The sequence below is a fragment of the Eucyclogobius newberryi genome, unplaced genomic scaffold, assembly GCF_026437365.1.
Source record: "Eucyclogobius newberryi isolate DKJ021-1_F unplaced genomic scaffold, fEucNew1.0.hap1 SCAF_50, whole genome shotgun sequence".
Lineage (NCBI taxonomy): Eukaryota > Metazoa > Chordata > Actinopteri > Gobiiformes > Gobiidae > Eucyclogobius > Eucyclogobius newberryi.
Genome location: NW_027316168.1, coordinates 18,008 through 30,620, shown reverse-complemented (window position 1 = coordinate 30,620; position 12,613 = coordinate 18,008). Strand labels below are relative to the sequence as shown.

Below are 12,613 nucleotides of genomic sequence, written 5' to 3'. Positions count from 1 at the left end.
GTGCCCCTAGAGGACTGCACTACATTGAGAACTTCTATCTATTCTGGAAACGAGAGGGGCCCCCACCTATGCAGAGGTGGAGTGAGGGTGCAGAGGTGGAGTGAGGGTGCAGAGGTGGAGTGAGGGTGCAGAGGTGGAGTGAGGGTGCAGAGGTGGAGTGACGGTGCAGAGGTGGAGTGAGGGTGCAGAGGTGGAGTGAGGGTGCAGAGGTGGAGTGAGGGTGCAGAGGTGGAGTGAGGGTGCAGAGGTGGAGTGACGGTGCAGAGGTGGAGTGACGGTGCAGAGGTGGAGTGAGGGTGCAGAGGTGGAGTGACGGTGCAGAGGTGGAGTGAGGGTGCAGAGGTGGAGTGACGGTGCAGAGGTGGAGTGACGGTGCAGAGGTGGAGTGAGGGTGCAGAGGTGGAGTGACGGTGCAGAGGTGGAGTGAGGGTGCAGAGGTGGAGTGAGGGTGCAGAGGTGGAGTGAGTGGAGTGCTGACAGAGAACCTGCTCCACGCTCTGAGGCATTGGACTGGGCCTGGACAGGGTCCTGAGCAGATAGTTAGAGAAGAGAGGAATGAGAGAAGAATTCCTGCTCCATCAGCCAGAGACCGAGCCAATGTTTCAAGATCAACAGCACCACAACCTCAGCCTCCACCAAAGGATTCATCAGCAGCTGCTCCACCACCACCAGCAAAGGATTCAGCTCCAGCTGCTCCACCTTCACCTCCACCGCCTCCAGCGAAGGACTCATCAGCAACAGCACCGCAACAATCTTCAAAGGCCTCGGACCCATCTGTGACAGGCTCGACTACATCCCTGTCATCGCCCCTGCCTTCAGACCAGCCCTGGGTTCCCCCTGCAACTACTCCCACTGCAGACTCCTCACTCTCCTTCTCATCTCCACTCTCACCCATGGGCCTTCCCAACCATTTCGAAAGTCTGATCAAATCAGGACTTAAGATGGCTCCACTCACGCCCATAATAGCAAGATCAAGAGTTATGTCAATTCATAACTCTTCCCTGCACAAGCCGACTACACCAACAAAAGCCCCAACACCCATCCAACCTCGCCTTTCACCTGGTATCTCCCATAGCTAGGATGCACTGGGTCTCAGCGTTGCCGGGACTTATTGTCACATTAAAAATCTAACCAACCTGGGGCCCTATGTAAAAAGAGCCCCCCCTAGTGCTATTTCTGTAGTCACATCATCACACAGATGGAAAAACAAAATGCGAGTCAGGCCCAATCTGAGAAATGTGATTCATATTCCCTGTGAAAAGATAAAGCCCAGTCCCACTGAAACTAGTCTGAAACTTGCTGTGCTAAATGTCAGATCCTTATGTAACAAATCTCTCTTAATTAATAATTTTATTTCTTCTTATGATCTTGATTTTATGTTTTTAACTGAAACATGGCTTGACAAAAACACAGGAAATGTAGTTCTGATAGAATCTGCTCCACCCAACTTTAAGTTTGAATCTGAAACACGAGAAAACAAAAAAGGGGGTGGAGTCTGTGCTGTCTTTAGAGATGAAATAATTACCCGCAGGTTGTCTTTTGGGGTGTTTTCATCATTTGAGTATGTCTCCTTTAAAATGGAGCTAAAACGGTCTCCATCCATTCTCTTCATTGTTTTATACAAGCCTCCCCAGCACTGCCAAAGTTTTATTGATGATTTTACTGAGATGCTTTCAGTCATATGCACAGACTTTGATGGTTTGGTCATTACAGGTAATTTCAACGTGCATGTTGATAATATTTGTGACAGAAACGCTAAAGAGCTTGATGCTGTCCTTGAAACCTTCAGTCTTACTCAGCATGTGAGAGGCCCCACCCACAGCAAAGGACACACTCTAGATCTCATAATTACAAAGGGGGTAAATATTTCAAATGTTAATGTGATCGATGTTGCTCTGTCTGATCATTTCTGTGTCTTCTTTGACCTGTCTGTTTCTCCCCAACCTCCGGTTGGTCCTGCAGTTGTTCAGAGGAGACACATAAGTGATGGCACAGGTGCACTGTTTATGGAAATGATAAACTTTGAAAATGTCTCATGTTCTAATGTAAATGATTTGTTGAACTCTGTTACATCTAGTGTTTTGAATGTTCTGGACACCATCGCCCCTATAAAGGCTAAAATGGTTAAAAATAAGCAGAAGGCGCCGTGGAGAAATGATGATTCGGTCAGGGCACAGAAAAGGGAGTGCCGCAGGGCCGAACGGAAATGGCGCAAGTCAAAGCTCCAGGTTCAAAAAGAGATTTACAAAGAAAAGCTGAACATGTACAACCTAATCTTATGTAGAACTAGGGAAAGATATTTTTCTGAAATAATTGGAAGCTGCAGTAACAACTCGCGTGTCCTGTTTGCCACAGTAAACAGATTAACAAACCCTCCAGCTCAGCTGCCGTTAGAACTCATTTCCACATCCAAGTGTAATGAGTTTGCATTATTCTTTAATGACAAAGTTCAGGGCATTAAAAATGCTATAAATCCCACAATGCAAAAAATTACCCTAAAACCACCAAGACACTTAGAGCTAACTCACTTTGCACCAGTAACTGACAAAACTGTCCATGAGATCATCACCAGTCTGAGTTCATCTACATGCTGCCTTGATGTGTTACCCACCAGATTTCTAAAGTCTGTGCTGAACAGTTTGTTAGCACCATTCACTCACATAGTTAACATGTCGCTTCAATCTGGAACATTCCCAATGTCTTTGAAAACTGCGGTCATAAAGCCTCTCCTAAAGAAGAGCAGTCTTGATGCCGCAGTACTGAGTCATTACCGGCCCATCTCTAATCTGCCATTTTTGGGCAAAGTCCTTGAAAAGGTTGTTTACCAACAGCTCACAGATTTCCTCTTAATAAACAACTCATTTGATGTTTTTCAGTCAGGTTTTAGACCTCATCACAGCACTGAGACTGCTCTTGTCAAGGTGACAAATGACATCCGCCTGAACACTGACACGGGCAAAGCCTCAGTCTTAATTCTGTTAGATCTGAGTGCTGCTTTTGACACTGTCGATCATGGGATCCTCTTACAGAGACTAGAGGACTGGGTGGGCATCACTGGCACTGCCCTAAACTGGTTAAGGTCCTATCTGGAAGACAGGAAGTACTTTGTTGAAATTGGTAGCTGTGTCTCAGACCACATGGCCCTGACCTGTGGAGTGCCCCAAGGGTCAGTCCTGGGTCCCCTTCTGTTCAACCTCTACATGCTGCCGTTAGGTCAGTTGATGCGCAGTGAAAATGTGTCCTATCACAATTATGCAGACGACACTCAGATCTATGTTTCACTATCGGCAGGTGACTATGGACCAGTAGATTCACTCTGTCACTGCATCCAACAGATCAGTTTGTGGATGCAAAACAACTTTCTCCAGCTGAACTCAGACAAGACTGAAATAATCGTTTTTGGCCCACAGAAACAAAGAGAAAGTGTTAGCGGTCACCTCCAGAGTCTCGCTCTAAAACCTACAAACCAAATTAGAAATCTGGGGGTAATAATGGACTCAGACTTGAACTTTCATAGCCACGTCAAATCAATAACATCAGCAGCTTTTTACCATCTAAAAAACATTGCCAAAATCAAAAATATAGTGTCAAAACCAGATTTAGAGAGACTTATCCACGCGTTTGTCTCCAGTAGATTAGACTGTAAGGGCCGCTCACTGGCCTCTCCAAACGAGCTGTAAAACAGCTGCAGTACATCCAGAACGCTGCTGCTCGGGTCCTGACTAGAACCAGGAAGTATGATCACATTAGTCCTGTTCTCAGGTCTCTGCACTGGCTCCCTGTGGCTCAGAGAATAGACTTTAAAGCAGCTCTGCTTGTGTACAAGTCTCTCCATGGCCTAGCACCAAAGTACATCTTGGATATGTTAGTGCCATATGAACCATCTCGGACTCTGAGGACCTCAGGGACCGGCCTCCTGCTGGTGCCCAGAGTCAGGACAAAACATGGGGAATCTGCGTTTCAGTTTTATGCAGCTAAAATCTGGAACAGTCTTCCTGAAGATGTGAGACAGGCTTCTACTCTGACAATGTTCAAATCTAAGCTAAAAACTGTTTTGTTTAGCTGCGCATATGACTGAAAGGATTTTTTCTTTGCACTCTTCTCTTTTGTTTGTGATTTTATTAGTTTAGAAAATCAGTTGGATTGATACTTTTTAATTTAGTTAATTTTATTGTATTTCTGTTTCTGTAATTTCTTTGTGATTTGAATGCATTTTACCTGCTGTGAAGCACTTTGAATTGCCTTGTGTATGAAATGTGCTCTACAAATAAACTTGCCTTGCCTTGCCTTGCCTAAACTGATAAGAACAGATACTACACTTGATCTTAGCCAAAAGGCCGAGAAGCGATGCCCACAATGGGTTCGGGGAGCAGTGGGCTCTCCCCACGCTGACCCTCCCGTCAACGGTCCAAAGCGGCGCCCACGCAAAGCGCCCGGCGGAGGGACCGGAGCACGAGCGGCGTACATGGAAACGACCCTTTGGGTTTTTTTTTTTTTCCTCTGACAAAAAACAAGAGGGGAGAGCGCGAACGCAGTCCCCCACTACCAGAAATTATGCAGTTGAGATTCCCACATTTGGGGAATTCACAGGGGTCAGCACATCCTGTTTGTGCAATGGACGAGCCTCGCCCTGGGTGAACCACCTTCCTGATCATGGTGTCGCCCCTGCCAGGTAAGTATGAGTATGGGGGTCCGTGGCACACGGGGCAGTCCGCAGCGTAGCTGTCGGGAAGAAATGCGTGCAGTGCTGCGGATGTAAAGACAATCCTGTGTCTAAATCTGAAGTCAAAATGACCTACGTTATGTGGGGTGTACCAATTAAAGATGTTGGCCCAGATGGTTGCGATGGTGCGTGCGGGGAATGTTAATGACCATTTGTGTTCCGAGGCAAGACGCCTGAGCACTCCCGGCAACAACAACTGATACAGGATGCGGGTGGGTAGGTCTGTGAAGATCCTAAAACTCCCCGTGCTAACAAATACATTAAAATTCAACTTACCTGTCGTGCTCCCTATTTGGCCCAAAGTGCTTCCCCAATGCCTGACCAGATTCCTGTTAAAAATACTTACCATACCACTAATATACTTTCTCCTAAACACTTTACCTGCTAACCTAAAACACTTCCCTATATAATCTACACTAAAATTACCTTTCACGTCAAATACCTTACCTACATATTCCAGCCCAGCCTCCTCCATCGCCCCACTGATCATGCACTCGCGCTTCCCGGGGGGAGCAGAGAGCAAGTCAGGGTTATGACGGAGGGGCATGTGCGCGAGACCCTCACCGCTGTCTGGAACCGCCACAGTCAGGGGCCTGAAAGTCCTCCACGCCTCCAAGAGTTCCCTCTCGAAGGGGGGGAGGCCCTCCAGGACCGAAACAGGGGGCAACAAACACAAATTATAAACACCAAACTTACCTAGACTATTAACAAACTCACCTATATAATCCTTCCATGGAGCATCTACCTCAACGTCTAGAAATTTCCGAATTGTTTTCAGCCTGAAGGCCTTCTTCCTTAACTCTAAATCTGCTAACTTTAAACCTCCCTGATCGTACTCACCTATCATAACCTTATGTGCAATAAAGCCCCTCTCACGATTCCACAAAAAGTGGTTTATCACTAACCTTAATTTGTTAGCATAGACCCCCGGCAGGCCGTACACGGAGAGTGCATGGTTCAACATGGACATGCACAAAGAATTTACAACTAAGACTTTACCTTTTAATGTCAGATTACGACGTCTCCAAAAATTCAAGCGCGCTGTAATTTTCTCGCACAAAGGCGACCAAAGTGCAGTACGACACGCCTCCTCGTCTCTGCCCAGGGGGACGCCGAGGACCTTGTAGGAGTCCCCGGCCTCCCGGAGCTGGACAGGGAGAGGAACAGGCGTGACGCTGCCGCAAAATTTAACCGTGGTTTTATCGAAATTGATTTTGGCCCCTGAAGCGAGGCCGTAAACATTGAGCACGTGGAGAGAGGCGTTCAGGCTCTCCACGTCTCGGAGGATCAGATTCGTGTCATCTGCGTACTGAAAAATTTTGACTTCCCTACCCGCAGGCGTGGTCAGTCCCCTCACCGCCGCGTCCGCCCTCAACATGGCCGCCAAAGGCTCAGCGGCGATGCTGTAGAGGAGCGACGAGAGGGGACAGCCCTGCCTGACTGATCTTTTTAAGGGGAAAGAGTCAGTTAGAAACCCGTTGACTTTGACCTTACTGACCGCAAAGGAATAGATGAGCTGTAGCCAATTAACAAACCGTTCGCCGAAACCTAACTTACCTAATACAGTCCAGAGGAACGAATGCTCAACTCTGTCGAACGCCTTGTTAAAGTCTACACTAACGTGAATACCACCGGTCGCGTGCATCTGCCGAAGGAGATATCTCAGAGACAAAACTGTGTCTGAGATGTCCCTCCCGGGGACGCTGTAGGCCTGCGAGGGGTGTATGACGGATCCAATCACACGCTTTAACCTACCTGCTAATACCTTTGCTAAAATTTTATAGTCTACGTTCAAAAGGCTAATGGGCCTGTAGTTGGCGAGGCTGCTCCTGTCGCCCTTCTTAAAAAGCAGAGTGACGACACTCATCGCAAAACCATCGCCAACTCTACTCTCACTCTCAAAATCCTGATATAATAGGAGTAGGATCGGAGCTAACCTGGAAGCGAAACGCTTGAAAAACTCACAGGTTAGTCCGTCCTCTCCGGGGCTTTTCCCTGTATTTAAACTCTTGACTGCAGCCTCTATCTCCATGAGAGACAGAGGCGCGTCGCACAGCTCCCTATCCTCCCTGCTCAGTGTGCGCTCCAGAGCACCTACAGCCTGGTCTAAAGCCTGCTCTGCCACTCCGTCTGAACTAAAAAGCCTACTATAGAAATCCTGCGCTGTCTCTAAAACCTCACTTACCTCGGAAACAATCTTACCTGTCTTATCTATCAACTTATCTATGTGCATCTTTCCCTGTGTAGCCTTCTCACAGCCGAAGAAGAACGCTGTCGAGCGTTCTCCTTCGACTGTGTGTCTGGCTTTTGCCCTCAAAATTGCACCCTGACACCTACTTACCTCCAGCTGCTCCAGCTCAGCGCGCACCACCAGGTACTCTGGATCCACAGGGCCAGTGGTGGAAGCTGCGCCCTGGTCCAGGACCTGCAGGCGCTGGCGGAGAGCGGTCTCCCTCCTGGTCGACAGCCACGCCTTGTGTTTGCTGTAATTGACACAGAGCTTTTTAATGCGTGTTTTTGCCGTCGGCCACCAATCGACCACGCTGTCGATCAGCTCCAGCTCCATGTCAAATACATCAAACAAAAAGTCCATTTTCCTACAAAAAGTTTCATCACCGAGGATGGAGCTGTTTAGGACCCACAGTCCTCCATTCCTCGGTGATGAAACTAACCCAAAATAAATATCTAAAGTGGAGTGATCACTCAAGCCTGACCACTTGTAGGAAGCACCACTGACTCTCTGTGCCAGGTCTGAGGAGGCAAAACAGAGGTCAATGCGGGACTGCTTCAGGACGCCCTGGACGACCTGCCGCCTGGAGAAATCCTTCAGGAAGGGGTGGAGGAACCGCCACACCTCCGTCAGGTTCCTGCTGGCGGCTTCTTCCAAGAGGGCTGTCCTGGCAGTGCTGTTTTTAAAAGAGTTGTTAATGCCGATGTCTGTCTTGCAAAGTGTTGTATTAAAGTCACCGATTATGATTGTAGTGTCGTTCGCAAAGCGAAATATTTTTTTGAAGAATTGCCTCCTCAGACCATCATCGTTCGGGGCGTAGATGTTAATTAGTCTGAACTTCACTGTGTCCGTGAAGTCCAGGACCAGGAAGGAGCCCTCTGGGTCGGCGTGTACCAGGGTGGGTTGGCCTAAGACACCAGGCCTCACCACCGTGGCCACACCGCGCGAGCACGCCGTGCCCAGGGCCCAAAAAACAGAGCCTACCGCACTTGTTGCGCGTGGCTGACATCCCAGTGCGTTTCTTGGATGCAGAGCACGTCCCACTTGGAAAAGTGTAACGCGCTCTGCATCCGCACTGGGCTCCGCAGGCCGCCTGCGTTCCAAGAGGACAAGGAGAACGCCATTAAGAGGAGACTTTGGAGGATATAACCCATCTTTTATTTCGACTTCTTTTTGGCGCCCGTCGCATCTGACTGCCACACTCTTTTTCTGACTTCACGGGTGGAGAAATCCATGAAGTCATCATTAAAAACAGTCTCGAGCTCACCTCGTGGGGCAGAGCTGCGTGTGGAGGATGGTGGGTTGATGGAGCTTTCTGCTGGCGCTTTTGAGGTGGTTGGAACGGAGGAGGCAGAGCCGCTCTCAGCAGCAGCGCCCTCTCCGTCTCCTGCCACCTGCTTCCTGCGTCTTGCCCCCTTCTTTTCTTTCTTCTCCACCTGTCCCCTCTTACCACCGTCCGACTGGAGCTTGGGATCATCACCCAGCCCTGTGGTGATGTCCCCCCCTTTGGAGGTAAGATGCGGGGCCTGTCCCGCACCCATCCTCCTCCCGGGTTCAGCCTCTTCCTCCACGGGCTTAGGAGTTGGACCCTCACGAGTCCCCTCCCTCTGGTCAGGAGGAGCAGTTTGTCCTACTCCCACCCTCCCAGACGCCAGCGCTGAGCCGAGCACCATCTCCAGTGCGACGGGCGCCTCCTCGTCTGAGGAGTCAGAGGAGCAAGAGGAGCCAGACACCTCTGGCTCCCCTGACTCCTCCACAGCCTCCTCCTCCAAAAACTCCTCTACTTCGGAGAGAGCAGTTGCGGGCACGTTCTGGGCCACGTCACTGCTCTCTCCTCCAATGGCGTCCTCCCTGTCCTCCCCCCTGTCCTCCCCTCTGTCCTCCTCTCTGTCACCCGCACCACACGGACATAAGTGGCGGAACATGCGGCACTCTCTGCACTTCGGGGCCCGCTGCGCGACGCACTCGCGCGCGTAATGCCCCTGGCTCCCGCAGTTGCGGCACAGAAAGTCAGGGCACTCCCTCAGAATATGGCCAGGCTGGAGACACCCCCTACACACCCGCACCTGCCTGTCGTGTATTACCCTGAAGTACTCGGGGGCCCCCCGCGGTGTCAAACCTGACAGAATACGGTAAGGACTGCACCGTGTCCGTGAACCTTACCCGTACAAACCTGGTGCCGTCCGCCACGTTCGTCCCCGGCCACATTCTCCTCCTCACCTCGGAGACCGCAGAGACCCCCCAGGCGTAGAGCTTGGCCAGGATCTCCTCGTCCTCGATATAAGCCGGCAGCCCCATGAAGGACACGACCAGCTCATCCACCGAGATGTCACGGGCGTGAACCCTGACTCCTCCAATGCAGTACCCGTCCAGGAGCCGCTCCTTCGCTTTGGTGGTACTGACGGTTACTTCATATTTGTCCTTTGAGATGAGTCTGCACGCTACTATGGAGCCGTACACCTCCTGAGTCGATTTCAAAAAAGCTAGTGGAGTGATTTGTGCTCCCTCCGTCAACTCCAACACCACAGTGAGTTCTTTCATAAATTTCATTCTTCTTTCTTCGTTCTTTCTATTATTTACAGATTCTTTCAAACTTTGTCTTGCCTTTGTCGTGTCCATTCCAGTGTCCGATGCCGTGATGTCCGTCCTTTGAGCCATGCTCACAAAAAACAAAAAATCCACCTCCCAGTAAGTTTACTGGGAGGGGAACAAACAAAAGAACTGAAAAAAGTAAATGAAAATGATCAAAATAACGATTAAAAACTCACAAAAAAAACTCCCAAACCTCCAGCTCCAGACCATGCAGCACACCACAAATTGCACGCACCTGCACTGATTGCAAAGGGGCTGGTCCAGGGTGGTATGGCCGTGAGCGAAATGTTCCAGGCCAAAACTCGTATAAATGGCTTTTTTGCATCAAACGCTGTCTTTTTGTGAAGAGTACCTTGTCTCCTACAGCTCCGACCATCACCTCGTCTCCTCCTACAGTTCCGACCATCACCTCGTCTCCTCCTACAGCTCCGACCATCACCTCGTCTCCTCCTACAGCTCCGACCATCACCTCGTCTCCTCCTGCAGCTCCGACCATCACCTCATCTCCTCCTACAGCTCCGACCATCACCTCATCTCCTCCTACAGCTCAAACCATCACCGTTTCTTACTCAGGACGCCCTGAGCAGCAGCAGCAGCAGCAGCAGCAGCAGCAGCAGCAGCCAGAAGAAACCCTTTAAGGACTTTGTGGACACAGAGTTCTTCCAGAGGGAGCTGGAGGCCACAAGACAGAGAGTGGAAAAAGGAAGCAGCAGAAGAGGAAGAGATAGGAGTCACCTGCCCCAGGGAGAACGTGCAGGTTCTGCCCCAGGGAGAACGTGCAGGTTCTGCAAACTGGAGCTGAAGCAGGCCCTCACAGTCCTCACATCCACACATACTTCCCTGGACTGTATATATCTGTATATTTAATGTAAATACTACTGTCAAGTAATGAATGCTGTCTGAATTGTAAATAAATGAAACTTAATATTTCTGGCATTTTCCCTGTCAATAAATATTCTTAAAAGTATATGTTATTGTGTTTTCTTATATAATAATACAATAATATTCCATACATGATTGAGATATCATATAATTAATAATATGAGTAAATGTTTTATTTCTCTGCAGAACATAAACTGAACACAGTGGTACAGTTCAGTGCTGCAGCGTTAGAGATGTGATAGTGTGACCTCTGACCCCTGCAGACTAAACACCAGAGTTTTCTGACCCACTCCAAGTTTATTTATGCAGAAGATGTGACGTGGGTAAATCTCTTAAGGTGAAGCAGAAATCACTATTTGTTAAACAATCAATATTTTCCATTGATGTAACAAGATTATTTATTTCAAATCTATTTGTAAACATTCTATTTAACAAAAAAAAACTCCTAAAAAATGAACTTTTAAACACTTTAAACATTTTTTTTTAAACCCAGAAAACTTGCAAATAAAATTAGTTGTTGAACAAATTAATTAACACCAAGTTAGATTAACTTATTTACAACTTTCTTCCACATCATCATCATCATCATCATCAGATGACTATTTGCAGGAGTCTCATTTACATATTAATTGTCTTTACACTCACAAAAAATATGTGTTAAGCTTCTGATGGTAAAATAAAGGTTGCTGTGGCGACCATCATGGTGTATTTATTGTGTTATTCAAATTGTACCGCTCTATTTGACGTTCCATTCCAGCTATAAAACATTTCAATTTTTCGTTTTGCTATTTGATGACGGTCCCTAAGCACTCGCCTCAGCTCCGGCTGAACGTTTGATGACGGTCCCTAAGCACTCGCCTCAGCTCCGGCTGAACGTTTGATGACGGTCCCTAAGCACTCGTCTCGGCTCTGCACATTCGGATCAGTGTAATTCGTTGCGCCCAAAATACGCATCTGATTGTTAAAAACGAGGTTGTGTCACTGCAGTGTAAATATGAATATTTTGGATGTGAATGATCTGCAAAGACTGTTGCGTTAAGGAGCTGTTGACCTCGGAAGTCTGAATCTGTGACGCTAACTTCACCGCACGTGGCTCCTCCCACTTTCAGACTCGTGGTCTGAGACAGCAGCGGGACTCGTCATGTCCACACATCCTACATGTGTCATGACGTTATTGACGCTCGATTGACGAGTGATCAGTACTTTTAGCCCTTTTTTCTGACGAACGCATCGCATTTGAGAGAAATTGCGTCGCATTTTGCGACATCGCTTATTCTGAACCCTGCATTTAATGTTTGAACTCATAAACTTAATACATTTAAAGTTTTGATCCTTTGAAACGTTCCTCTTCTTCTGGGCACAGCAGGAATTGAACTCGGGTCTCTTGAGATGAATTTATCAATGAACACGAATCTCTGCATTCTGATTGGTTGGCCTTCATCACAGTGGCACATGGCACACAGGCTCATTCTGATTGGCTGGCGCTCTATGCCCACTATCCACGGCTGGCCAGCGCGTGACAAGCGGAGATACTGTCCACTATACTAACGAGGACATATGGGGCTGCAGGGGGGCCCCTTTTTTTTTTTTTTTTTTTTTGGGGCGTGTGTGTCGGTGTCTTTTTCCCCCGATCTCTGTGATGAAAAGTTTGAAGGACTACGCCGACAATTCCTCCGCTCCTCCCTCTTTTCTAGGAATAAACCATCGAGTTTGGAATGAACCGTGTTAAAGATTGAAGCAAACATAAAAGGAGGCTTTGTTTCTGCCCGGTTTCGAGCCGAGGACCTTTCGCGCGTTAGGCGAACGTGATAACCGCTACACTACAGAAACGACGTGCGAGCCTGTCGTGTCCCTTTTGCCGCGCGACCGCCGATGCAAATGAGCGCGTGAACAGAAGTACACTGCCCGTGATGAAGCCCCGTGTGCCCTCAAGTACTGGACGCCGTGTGGCGCTGCAACGTGGCACTCTTGTTTCTCTTCAGAGCGTATAAATCTTTCGCCTTTTACTAAAGATTTCCGTGGAGAGGGACAACAAGAGATCTTTCCAATTTTTTGATGCCCTGCTTCAATGCGGGGCTTTTCTACCTATGTCTAAAGCAAGCAAGCGGTCATCCTCCAAGAGCAAAGGTTGTGTCTTGTCAGCCTTTAAACATGCCCTTGCGTACCCTCCGTTTGGCATCCCGTGT

At 48.5% G+C, this 12,613-nt stretch overlaps 3 non-coding genes and 1 pseudogene across 3 annotated transcripts; 1 reads left to right on the top strand and 3 right to left on the bottom strand.

Annotated features, from left to right (window-relative positions):
- Window positions 1-4,251: 4,251 nt before the first annotated feature.
- Window positions 4,252-4,349, bottom strand: LOC140383042 (U2 spliceosomal RNA; annotated as a pseudogene).
- Window positions 4,350-4,514: 165 nt separating this feature from the next.
- On the bottom strand, window positions 4,515-4,680 carry LOC140383036 (U1 spliceosomal RNA). The gene has a single exon (XR_011932091.1). It is a non-coding gene; the product is annotated as a U1 spliceosomal RNA (small nuclear RNA).
- Window positions 4,681-12,184: 7,504 nt separating this feature from the next.
- On the bottom strand, window positions 12,185-12,257 carry trnav-aac (transfer RNA valine (anticodon AAC)). The gene has a single exon. It is a non-coding gene; the product is annotated as a tRNA-Val (tRNA).
- A 134-nt stretch (window positions 12,258-12,391) lies between these two features.
- Window positions 12,392-12,505, top strand: LOC140383045 (U5 spliceosomal RNA). The gene has a single exon (XR_011932096.1). It is a non-coding gene; the product is annotated as a U5 spliceosomal RNA (small nuclear RNA).
- The last annotated feature ends 108 nt before the right edge of the window (window positions 12,506-12,613 follow it).